This window comes from Pelecanus crispus, chromosome 20 (genome assembly GCF_030463565.1).
Source record: "Pelecanus crispus isolate bPelCri1 chromosome 20, bPelCri1.pri, whole genome shotgun sequence".
Lineage (NCBI taxonomy): Eukaryota > Metazoa > Chordata > Aves > Pelecaniformes > Pelecanidae > Pelecanus > Pelecanus crispus.
This window is the reverse complement of record NC_134662.1, coordinates 2,171,919-2,184,761: the sequence shown is the minus strand read 5'-3', so window position 1 is coordinate 2,184,761 and position 12,843 is coordinate 2,171,919.

The following is a 12,843-nucleotide window of genomic DNA, read 5'->3' as shown; positions in this document are numbered from 1 at the left end:
GCCGCCCCGGCTCATGTACGCTGCTCCCAGCTCGCCACCCCAACGGGGACAGCCACCCAGGACCACAAGCAGGACCCACAGCCCCAACCGTGGGGAGGAAAGAGTAGCACTGTGCAATTAATCTTTCCTGCAGAGTAACTGGGGCGGAGGGATGCTCCGTGGCACGACAATATCCATCAGCTTACATGCAAGCGTCAGCAGCATCTTCAGAGAAGCAACGAGCGATCCATGAGGCATTTATCTTCCCACCCCCTCTATTACAAGACCAAGCAGCTCAATCCATTACACATTTTTCCTTGCAACCTCTCTCGAAGGTACAGAAGTGACTTGCTTATTTTACAGATGGGGAAGCAAAGCAGCGTGAAACTCTTAACACATCCGTGATCTCACAGAAGAGAGGGGTAGAGAAAGGCGATTCTGGAGACTAACTGGCACAAATTCCTAAGACCTAAAAAATACCCCAGCCTGCTGGCTCGCAGGGAGGGATAAGCTTCAGAACAGAGGGGCTGGAGACCTGCATCCCATTCCTGGCCACGCCATAAATTCAGGATCTTTTCACTCCTCCATCCCTCACGTAGAGGACCAGACTCACAACCCTTTTAATAAAGGGTATTTTAATAAATAATCACTGCACCGTGACAGTTTTGTGGATTAAGGACTCGGACTGGTTCGCCACCAAGCTCCACATCAGAAAGGCACGCTCCAAAGGTTCTCACCTTCCCTCGGTCCTCACCTGTGCCTATTTTGCACAGGATCACAAGAGTGGCTACAGCCAAAAAGGTGGCTACAGAGGTGCTGGGGACTGGGAAAGGAAACTTTTCAAGGGGTTCAGCCAAAAGACTACTCTCTCTCAAGCAGGTAGATCTAGTGAAACCTCGCTGGTTCCTCCCTTTACCTTACCTGCTCAAGATCTGCTTCTTTGGGCCCTACACAAAGGGCTTAATTTATAAAGCCAGAGGGATCACCCGTATGAAGGAACACGCAGGATACACCCCCCCAGGAGGACCCGTTTCCTCTTGCTGCTATTAATACCTGGAACATTATTTGCACGAACAAACTGTCCCTTCTCCCTCATTTCTGGGCTCTCACTGCTCCAATTTGTCCCAGAAACCCCAGCCAACACACGTTCACCCTTCTCTAGCACACACTTCCATCCAAAACCCAAACTATTTTTTTTTTTTTTTTTTTGAGTTAATTACTCATGTTTCTAGTTCCCATCACCTCTTCGACTCCCTGCAGACAGGACACAGCTCTCCTGGCTCCCTCATTCATCATGCAGCCAATTTGTGGGCTTAAGCCCATCAACACTCATGATGGAAAAAGGCCCAGACTTCCCACAGCTGCACAGTGCTGCTGGGTGCCCACCCGCAGCCAGCCCCACGGGTGCGTGCTCAGAGGGGCTGCCAGCCACGCTGTGGAACACGAGCCCCTCTACAGCCCATCTTCCTACACAGCCCCTGATCCCCTCCGAACTGCAGCACCATGCCACCCTCTGAGCTGGATGGGGCTGTGACAAAAGCCTCTGCTTCCCCAGCGCCAAACCCGTTACAAAAAGCCAGAGCCGTGCTCCAGCTGGACTTGGCTCTCCCTCATACAGCTTCAGGCTGGGATCGAGGGCTGCCTGCGAGCCCTTCGCTACGCTGGAAGGAGAAAGTTCTCAATGTTTCAGAGCCGGGCTGAACTCTGCACACAGGAGCCTGGGCAAAGCCTTCCCCTTGGGCTGGCTTGCAAACAGCCGCGTGCCTTTGATTTTGCTTCAAGAGAAAACATGTTCTTTCTGTATCTAAGCAAAACTCAGCTAAAATAGTCTAGGATGGCCAAAAGCATCCAATCAAGAGCACAGAGCACGAGAAGTCGGGGCAGAGGGTTACCACATAGCTAAGGAAGCTCAGACTTCACATCCAGACCCAGAATGACTGACCTGCCCTGCCTGCAGAGAGGGGCTGCCTGACCACCTAAGGCCACCGAAGGAGCAGGCAATAGAAGACCAGGCTCCTCTCTATTGCCCTGTCCTCGTGCGCCACAACCAGCCCATACAGCCTTCACAGATGTCAGCATAACCTGGCCTGAATTTTGACGTACACCACCGGCATCCCAGCACACAGCTCCACACAGCCGCTCTCTGCCCAGAAACGTGGGACGAGCGCAACGCTGACCAGCAGCGACAAACGCCCTTACAGGCTTACCGGAGGCCGTGTGACGGCGTTTGTGGCACGCTGCGGGGAGGATCACACAGAAAGGTGAGAGAGGACAGGAGAAGCCACAAACACCTCATCGAGCAGGTCCAGGGAATGGGAAATCCCACCATTAGCAGGATCCACTGCAGAGGATTTCACAGCTAACAAACTCTCGCCACCAAAGACCACAAAGAAAGCAAAAGCAGCAGAGCATTTCTTTTCCGATAAGCTGCTTTTGGCAGGAAGTTTACGCACGCTCCAGCCCGGCTGCCCACAGCAGCCCCAGCTGGAGAGCAGCTCCAAACCTGTGCCTTTAAATCCCCCTTGGCAGCGGGAGCGCAGGACTGGGCTGTGTGAGCAGACACACCCTGCGCCGCTGCCTGCTCCAGCCGCCGGAGCGCACAAACATTTCCTCCCAGACGCTCCTGCGCTGCGGCTCAGCCAGAGCAGCCTCAGTACCTGCCAGAGCCGCGTCAGAAGGGGAGCGCAGGCTGTTTTACACAGACCTGCAAATACAGAGACTTAAACTCGTTTCCTGACGTCCCCCCTGCTTCCCCCCCCAGCAGTGGATGTTCTTTCCTTAAACTTCTTCCTTAAGGCAAATATTTAGAGTCTAACAGGCATTCCTCATCACAGGCACAAGTTAAATATTGGCCCTAAAACAACAGCAAGTGCTTTTAAATGATTCTGGCTGCAGAAGCACTGCTCTGGACTTTGATTTCTGGCTCTGAACAAAAATAGGAGCAAAGCACCAAGCGTTACGCTCTTCTCCAGGGAGAAGGCAGATTTCAGGCTCTGCACATCCCCTGCCAGGACCACAACCAGCAGCGGGAACTGTCCCCCACTCCTGCATCATCACACCTCGGGTGTCTGCTGTCACCAAGCCAAGCCCGCTGCAGTGCATCCTCTGCGCTGTGCACAGGAATATTTTCAGTCTTGTTTCCAGGTCTGTGCTTATATACTCAGAGAGACATTAGAGACGACCTGCTGGGAACCAGGGGTGCCATCCAGACTGCAGCGAAAGCGTTAGCATGCGTTGTCCTCCCCGCTCTGGCTGCGCCGCTGCTGTTCCCAAAGGTGCCCACCTTTCCATCCAGCCGTGCCTGGCAAACTGATCTCTCCGGTGCAGAAGATGCTCTAGGCTGTTCCTGCTACGCAGGCAGCCCAGCTCCCTGACAGACGTGCTAGCTCTTGCAAGAAAACATCTCAGCAAGGTAGGAGCCCAAGAAGTCAGAGAGATGTCAGCACAATAAAAGGGAGAGGGAAGGGTGAGCAGGAAGAAAAAAAAAAAAAAAAAAAAGCAGTGAGGTCAGTACACCTGAAGCATGGCTGCACCCAGGCTCTGGGACGCTGTGGGCATTTTCCACACAGAACAGGGGAGCAGAGCTCCCGTCGTGACTCTGCAGCCAGCCCCGAGCGGCCGGAGCCCCTGCAGAGCCGGCCTCGCCTCACCCCAAAGCAGCCCTGCGATGCCGCGTCGCTGCCGAGCCAAGCCCATCGGCAGACGGGGCTGCTACATCACCATGCTGCTCACACACCTCCTGCTGAAGGCAGGCCTGCGTCTGCACCTCACGGCCCCTGCCAAAAACCACCCGAGAGCAGAGTTTGCTCCAACGCAAGGGGTCGGCCCACCAGTTCTCCGTGGCAAAATGCCACAACAGATTTACCCAGAGCTTGAGCTAGAGAAAGGTTACTGCACCACAGCACAGGTGTGCCTGAACAGCATACTGCACAGTAACTCACATGCACAGTGTTTATTCTACATCCAGCTAAATTCAGCATGGTGTGTTAACTCAGCTTCCCCTTCACTCTCCTGAACTCGGTGCCTGCGGAGCTGGTAGGCCCGAGGAGTACCTTGCTCGGCTCCCCCTGCTCCGAGCAGCGGGCCTGGGAGGGAGAAGAGGGGCCCGAGCGGCGGAGAGCCGCTCGCTGGCAACATCCCCTGCTATCGCGTGAGATGGAGAGCCGTGACGGTCTGCTGCGCCGGAATTCCTCTCTCTACACCCTTCCCTGCCCCGAAACACCTACTACTTCAAGCTGGAGAATGTGCTGGGGACTCTGACAATCTCTTCTCAGGAGCCCTTGATCAGGCTTGATCACCCCTATGAAAACAGCATGGGTTTAAAATCAGCTGCAAGTTACACTGGAGGAAATGTTAAAGCTCCATCCCTCCAAGCACTTCCTATTCCTTCCCCAGCCGCTGAAGCCCACTGAGCGACAAGCTCCAGCAAGCAAGTTTGTGCAGGAATTCCCAGGGCTCAAGGCGGAGGCTAGTCTGTACCTGTCAGCACCAACACCTCCGGTGCCTCGTCCCGTGGCACGCTGACCCCACACCCACCAGAAGCAACTGCTGCTCCTCAGCTCCCTGCAGTCCCTTCCGACACACAGACCGCACCTCCGTTTCCAGCACTTGCTCTGAGTCACGTCCTTGATAGTCTCGGTATTTGGGAACACAAAAGCCAGGCTTCAACTCAAACCTGCATCGCCTTCAGGATGAGGGGAATCGGCATAGTTGGGGGTGGGGGGATTCCAGGAGAGCCTCAGCCTGCCCCTCGCCCACACGTACAGCACAGAAGGTGCTGGAAAGCACCATCCTCTCCCTGCATCAAACTCGGGAAACCAGGCAGAGAGTATAAACTTCATCGCTGCCAACAGCCCGTGTTAAAGAAAGGAAAAGAAAAAGGGTTTCTCGCTTTGTTGTTTATACCTCAGTGCCATCTCAAAAGCAAAAAAGCAGCGAGATTTTTCTACCTGAAAACATCGGGCAATGACAAGAGTCTGTAAGAATGGAGCTTCTGCGTAGCACAAAACCATTACACCTCCATTCTAGTTTTAAATTGGATTACTGCTGACCTTTCAGAGCCCATCATCCAGCCCCCCCACACCCGGGCAACAGCCACTCTTAGCAAGACTTTCCAGCCTCCAAATTGGGAAGGGGAACGAACCCCCAGAGACGCGGCCGTGCTCCCAGGGTCCCCACGAACCCCTCCCAGCACCGCTCCTCCTGCGCAGGTCTGCTCAGCTGCAGACCCGCGGGGCTGCAAAGCTCTTCCAAAGGAAAGCTTCACAAAATCCAAGTTCAAGACCAACCTTAACCCCCTTGTTTATTGACTTAAGAACATCGCTCTCAGGCTGACAAAGCCTGCGCGTCACCTGCCAACTGTCTAATTCACCATTTGGAAAGCAAAAGCCAGGCCTCCCTCATTAAAAACCATTACATAACCTTAAATAACAAAGGGCCACAGGACACTCTTTGGTTGGTGGACATGTAAAATTGAATGACAAAAAAAATTAACGCTTCTTTCCTCCAGACTCTCAGCGTTTCAAACGCCCTGGGAACACAACGAGCACCTTGTTTCCAAGACCTGGCTGCAACGGTGCCTCGGCTCATGGCAATGCTCCCGCGTTCAAGTTATTGCCGCCTCTGCCCCACAGACACTAAATGCAACACAGCACTCCCAGCTCTGTTTCAAAGCACCATCCCCACCAGACAGCGGTGGGGCCGTATTCTGCTGCCTGACGTCTGACGCTGGAGAGGAAGTGGAGATCTCTGCCTGCGGCACGGGGAACCCTTCCCAGGCCTGAGGCTCAGCTCCTCCAGACCTCGCAGGAGAGGACTCCGGGCTTCCCTCACGTCACCATCTTAGCACAAGTCTTTTTAGCAGACGAGATCATGAGAGCACTTGGTTTTACTGTCACAGCTGAACTAGCCTCAAGACATCGAGACCTCCATTTCCTACAGGTGAGAAAGTTTATGCTGCAACTTTTTAAGCGACACAGGTCTGACTGCAGCAGAGAAGGCAGTCAGCAGGGTACTGCTCGGAAAACGTGACTGTCACCAACCTGTCAGCAGAAGAATACAGACTTCATGGGCCCTAGGAAATCTTCCTGGACACATGGCGAACTTCTGTCGGTCATCTTTTTGGAACCAAAGAAGCCAGTTTAAAGTCTTTCAAGAACTAATTGAATTCCTCTACTCCAGGAGCAAACTCTCCTTACTGCGAGCTGTGAAAGAAATCATGAACATCTTGCTCCACACAGCATTTCAAAACACCCTGCAAAGTCCTACCTACAAGTTTCAGCTTACCTGAAGAACCATTTCCTAAATCGCACAGCGTGGGATCACCTCAGCGCTTATCGAGCGCACCAATCTGCTGCAACATTACCGTCGCAGCAAGCGGAAGACAGGCAGACGTTTTGTGGTTTTACACGCACTGCGCTTGCACCCAGCGCACGCTGTACCACCTCTCCCTCCCTATCACGGCAGGGCTGGTGGAACCCGCCGGCGATGGGGATCACAGCTCTGAGCACCTCGGGTCGAGACAAGCCCCGAAAGAGCAGACCCATGTTTCACCCCAGCTGCCAGAGAGCCATCCGGCAGCCGACAGTGTAGTAAAGACAGGGCAGGAGCTATCCTGGAACATCTCAGCTCCACGTATGCTCTGCAGTAAGCTTTTTTTAAAGCTAGGTATTAGGAATAATGCATCAATGTACCATGCAAGGGAGGGGCTGTGCAACAGGAAGGGCTGCAGGGCCACAGCCTGTGCAGGGATTTAAAAGAATTCCCCAGGAGATGGAGGGCAGCTAGCATGAATCTGGGAGCCAGACAAAGAGCCCCAACACTCTGCGTTCAGCTGCCCCAGCAGAAAGTCACCTTTACACTTTCCTCACAACTGAGCCCTGCTTCTTCTCTACAGCAGTGGACCTACCGGAGACGCAGACTGCCAGTAGGAAGTATAAATATCCATTCTAATAAAAACCTAAAACTATTTATAAGCACACAGCTTTTCTAACAGGAAGATAACTTGTTCTCCGGCAGAAGCCCAGAGTTGCTGAGAAACCTGCTCCCCGTCCTTCCCCTCCCGGCTCACAGGGTACAGCAGGACCGAAGCAGTCTCCAAGCCGCGCCACGTCTGGGCCCGAGGAAGGCGGCTCAGTTTCACAGCTTCTCACTGCACCCAGGACAAGCCAAGTCTGCCGAGTCAAAGCCCAATTACAGGGCTGTGGGCAGAGCTGTTCCCACAAGCTCTGAGCAAAAAGCCATTGTAAGCACACGAAGGAAGCTCCTGCGTTGGCATCCGAGTCTCCCCCCTCTCAGCAGCGCTATGAGGGAAGAGGGTTCGACTCCTGACGCAGCTGGAAGTCACAGGAGCGGCGCAAGGCAAGCCAGGCCACTGAGCGCTGGAACCAAAGCCCACATCAACAGCCCCGAGTTCTGCCGAGTGAAAGGGGAGCGTCTCTTCCACCGCCCTGAGGTCTGCACCCCTCCTGCACACCCCCAGGAAGGAGCCAAAGCGCAGCAGGGGCTGCCGTTCACCCGAGGCTTCCTCACCACCTCAGATAAGCCTGTAGTGCTGCAGTTCCCCTATCTGAAAGGCAGAGATAAACCAGCTTCCTACCCAGACTGGCTCACGCGGGGACTGGTCCTTCCAGCGGCCTGCGATGCCCCCAGACCCGGGGCTAGGCACATGCCTGGATGGACCAGCCAAAGCAACGCACTGCTGTTCCAGCACAGCTCATCAGAGCTCCTCCTAGCTAGAAAAACCACAGTGGGGGGAAAAGAAAGCTACGGACCACAGCCAGGCCCGAGTCCAGTAAACACGTTTATTGGCAGTTGCTCTCGGACATCGTCTCTTCCAGCCCAGTGGGGCTGGAGGGGGTGGGGGGAGAAATACCGATTGTCCACGAGCACAACCCTCATGTCATTCTCATTGATCCGCTGAGTCACTCCCGTATTAACAGTTTTGACAACACTCGGGCGGCACAGGAGCTCAGAGACGGAATACAAAACGAGAGGCGATGCGAAACCTCTCTACGTACTGCCACCAGCGGAGAGAAGCACTCGCAGGGCAGAATCCAGAAACCTGCTGAACTGCAAGTGCCAACTTCCTCCTCTCCACTCGCTCTTCTGAAGAGTGCTGCAACAAGAAAACCAAACACAAACCACACTGCAAGGGCAGGAACACAGAGCTCCATTCAGTGCGCCCAGAGAAACTGCCCAGAAAAAACAGTCTCCCCTGCAAGCCACCACCAACTGCACCCCAGTCGTTTTGATAAAAGTGCAAACCAGAGCGGCAGCTGTTTTTGCAAAGAAACTACAGAACTGATTTATAAAGCCTTACAGATTTCTAAGCTGATGAGGAAGAGATCAAATCCCGAGGCGGACTGACATGGGAGGGCAGCCATCTCTACAAGCCAACGAGACAACCCCCGTGGGGGGAACCGGGGGCTCCCCAAGCGCGCCCACCAGCGCGTGCCCAAGAAGCTGCCACCAGCCAGGCAGCAGACTGGGGTCTGCCCATCCTCATCTGCACCACAAGCCTACAACCCATCCAGAGGCCCAAAAGGTGCTAAGGAGTGATAAAAATCATCACCGAACAACGTCGCTATCTGTAACGCACCGAACTAAAACAAAACCAAAAAAATCTTTGGCAAGTTCCTCCCAGCAGTCAAGCCTACCCCGCCACAGAGAAGGCCTCTCCACAGCATCCCCATGGAGGCCTCCTGCCCTAATTTACAGCAATTCTTTTTCAGACGCACTGGCAAACACCAAACGTTTTCTCCAATCTGTTATATAAGGCCCAATTTTTAAACCTCTGCGCTGGCAGTGGGGAGATGGGGGCACGCTGCGTGCGGCAGGCTGGCAGGACAGTCCAGCTGGCAGGTGAACTTACACGCTCCTCAGAACTCACTTCCAGATATCCAACCACTTGTTGTACAAAAGGAAAACAAACGGATTAGTTAACGAGGCAACTTCCAAACACGCTGGTGCAAACCACTCACACGCCTGCAGTCATTTTACCCACGGGTTGACTCGGGTCCCAGTTACCTCTAGCTTGTTCAGAGCAGACTCATTTCACGGCAACTTGAAAGAGGTTTACCCAACTTCATTTTTTAACTTCAGAAATGCACCTAACACGGTACGTCCCCATCCCGCCCAGATCACAAGCCATTCCTCAAAAGAAAAGGCACCTTCCAGAACATCCCCAGGACTTCGCGTGATTTGCCCCCCTGGATCCGAGGGCCTCACGCAATTCCCCTCTGCCAGCCACCAAACAGGAGCCACAGGCCTCGGGCCGCCAGCCCCACCAGAGAGCTGCTGCTCATCTGCAGAGCTCTCGGCTGCCTTCGGAACAGTTAAAGTCAGCTCCTGGCTGGCGGGGGCAGAAGGGGGAGGGTATTTTTCCTGTTTCTCACATTCATCCTCACCCGCTTTGCTAAAGACACAAAAAAAAAAAAAAAAGCTATTTTAAATACCAGATTCAGCACAGTCCCTTTCCCCAAATAAACACTTCCCAACCCCTCTGGAGAGAGGAAAGCCACATACAAAGGAGCCAACATCCTGCGAGGCTCCGGGCAGGCCGGGGCAGGGGGCAGGCCCGGGGGACACGGCCCGGGGAGGCCCCGACCCCATCCCTGCCACCGGCCCGGCCTCCAGCGGGCCTGGGGGGCCGCGATCTCGGCTGGACCCGGGCCCCTTCCTCGGGGCTACGAAACGGGCATCGCCGGGAGGAAACGGGGCGAGGCGGCCCCGGGCCCTCAGCCCCCCCGGCCCCGACGGCCCCCTCAGAGCCCCGGGGCCAGCCGGACCCCCCCGGCCCCACCACCCCCCGCAGCCCCCCCAGGCCAAGCCTGGGCCTCCCCCCGCCCCGGCACCTACCTCGCCCCGTAGCCCCCACGGCCCCTTCTGCCCGCCGGGCCCTGCCCGGCCCCCACAGCCTCCCCAGCGCCCCGGGCCCGGCCCCCGCCGCCCCCGCCCGAGGCGCCGCCCGGCCCGGCCCCCCCCCCCGCCCCGCTTCCCCGGCACTGCCCGGTCCCGGCCGGGGCGGACGGCAGCAACAGGGCACCCCGGCGCGGCCCCGGTTACCTCCGCGGGCCCTCAGCGGCGGGCGGCGCTGCCGCTGCCCCGCGGCCGCCTCCCCATGGCGGCGCCCCCGGCCCGGCCCGGTCTCCTCACGCCGCCTCTCGCCTCCCCTCACCACTCCGCGGGCAGCGGCCAGCCAGCGACAACGCTACGCCGCCGGCGTAGGCTCCGCACGCACCCATGCGCCCCCCGCCACGCCGCCGGCGCAAGCGCCCTTCCTGAATACCAACTCCGAAGCGGAGAAGCCCGGCGGAGCTCGGCGCAAGCGCAGCCGACGGGAGGGTGGTGGCGCAACGGCGTTGGCGTAAAGCGCGTTCGAGAATAGCAGGCTTGAGGCGAGCGGCGGGAGGGCGGCTTTGCGGCAGCGCCGAGCGCTTTACGGCAGCGCCGTGCTTGGCGGCTACCGGCGGGGCCTGCCTTTAACTCCCTGCGGCCCGGCCCGGGGGGCTCGGTACGGGGCCCGGCGCCGCCGTGGGGAAGGCCCCCGCGTTGCCTACGGCCCCCTGTACGGCGCAGGCGCCGGTGCCGGTATAGGGCACAGCTTCCCCCACAGAGGCCAGGCCCCGCTATAGGGTACCCATAGGGTACAGCCCCCTATAGGGGACGGGTCCCGCTGCAGGCTGTGGCCCCCGGTATGGGGGACAGCACCGCTATAGCGACCAAGACCCCGTATAGGGCACCGTCCTCAGGGTGGGGCACGGCGCCATTGCAGGGAACAGGCCCCAGTACAGGGCACAGCCCCGCTATAGGGGACAGGCTCCGGTATGGGGTCTGTGGACCCAGATGTAGGGGACAGGCCCTAACATGTACAGGCTGAGCCCCTGTTCTGGGGTACAGCCCCCGGTACACCATACAGCCCCGCTATAGGGCCCAACCAGCGCTGGGGGCTGGCAGGGCCATCTCTGGGGAGGGGAACTGGGCCTGGGGGTCCCACAGATGGGGTGCAGCCGTGGTACCGGTGGGCGAAGCCCCGCAGGCCCCTCAATCCCACCCCACCCCATCCCGCGGGAGGAGAGGGAAGCCGGGGGCCAGCATTTCACGGACATTGAAGCCTTTCTGGGGACACCAGCCCTGAACAAAGCCGCTGCCGTCCCTGCTGCCTCGCAGGGGACATCAACGGGACGGAGCTCGAGGCTGGTGGGACCCGCCGGGACAGGAGCTGGGCGGGCATGCAGCCCCCCCATACCACCTCCAAAAGTCTTTCGCTTTCTTCAGTTTTGGAGTTATTCTGATCAATCATTCGGCCATAAAAATTCTCTCCCTGTGCTCACTCGGTGAAGGAGGGCACAGCCAGGAGAATCGTTTCTCTCAAGAGCCGTCCCCATTTGAGCCTTTCAGGGCAACGCTGGAGGGAGGAGGCACTCCTGTACGCTCCCACTGCTCTCATCTTCTTCATGGCGTGGGACAGATTAACCCAAAAAATATTTTCAGGCAATGGGCAAATGAGTTTGTGTGGTTTTGGGGGAGAATCGGGTCTTCAGCCACCAGCATCACCCCAAATACCCATACCAGCATTTCCAGCCATTTGAACTGATTCTCTCCCAGTCCCAGGGAAACGCTCTCCCCCCAGCATTTGTCTAAAGTACTTCTTCCCCCGTAGGTGTTTGCTTCTAGAAGAAAACACTCTGATTTTAGAGAATTAGGAAAATAACATGAGCTACTCCACACGTAAAGCCCAGCTGTGGCTACCCCATCCCCGTGCTGCGACACGGCGCTCCTCCTCCTGCGCCATGTCCTGCTGCTGGACAGAATAAAATTGCCCCCAAAGCACCCGACGGCAGAGCCATCCTCCCATTTCCCTTTTGCACCATCCCACCACCCCGTGCCGCAGAAAGAGGCAATTTCAAGCACTCTGAGAACATGCAAGTTGTTCAGACATTTGGCTTGAGAATGTAACCCATCCTCTGGAGCAGGAGAGGGGGAAAGCAAATAGTTTTGATTTTATTTCAAGTTGTATCTCCAGCGGTGAACACGCGGTGTGCCAGGCGTGGTCTGCAGAGACCTGTACAGCTCATGCTACGGAACCGGCTCAGCACCGGCAAGTTAGCAAGAAAAGCTCGGGAATTTCTGTTGGGAAAGCATCCAGCTATGAACCCTGCCCTCCTCCTGCGGGCTCGAGTTAATTAGGGCTAATTCACAAGCAGACAACACAAAACGAACCACTCTCGATCATGCACGGGAGAACGAGCTGCTCGGGGGCGGGCGGACGAAACCTTCCTGCCGTGAAACATTCGCGTTCAGGGCCTGGGAAACCAAAGAGCGACAGAAACACATCAAGAGCCAGACAAAAGAAAAAGCCAGGCCCCTTGCAGCGTCCCGGCCGATGCACCCCTGGGTGAAGAGTCCCCACCTCGACGCCAGGGACCCTGAGACTTTTGGGGAGCTCCTCAGGGTGGGGGGCTGAGCTCAGCCACATCCCCCCGTCCCCATGCTTCGGGCTCGTTCCTGACAACTTTGCCCCGTCCTCCTGCCAAGCCCCAGCTCTCGCGCAGGGAGCGCAGCAGAAGCAAACAACTCGACGCTCCCAAGCGCCAAGGACCTGCCCCAGTAGCTGCTAGAGCGGGAGCTTAAAGCTGTGCCTTGTGCTCAGATTTTGAGGGCCTGGAGCAAGAATTTGAGCCAAAGCCATTTCATCCTCATGCTCAACGCATCACTGGCACAGCGAGCAGCTGTAGGAAACCGCTGCCAGTGAAAGCGAGATGCTGGTGGCTGGGCAGGGGGTACCTGGCCAAGGCTTTTGGAGCTAAAGAAGACATTGGGAGTAGCAGACGTCCTAGCGAGCGGCTGTGATGAAAACGGCTC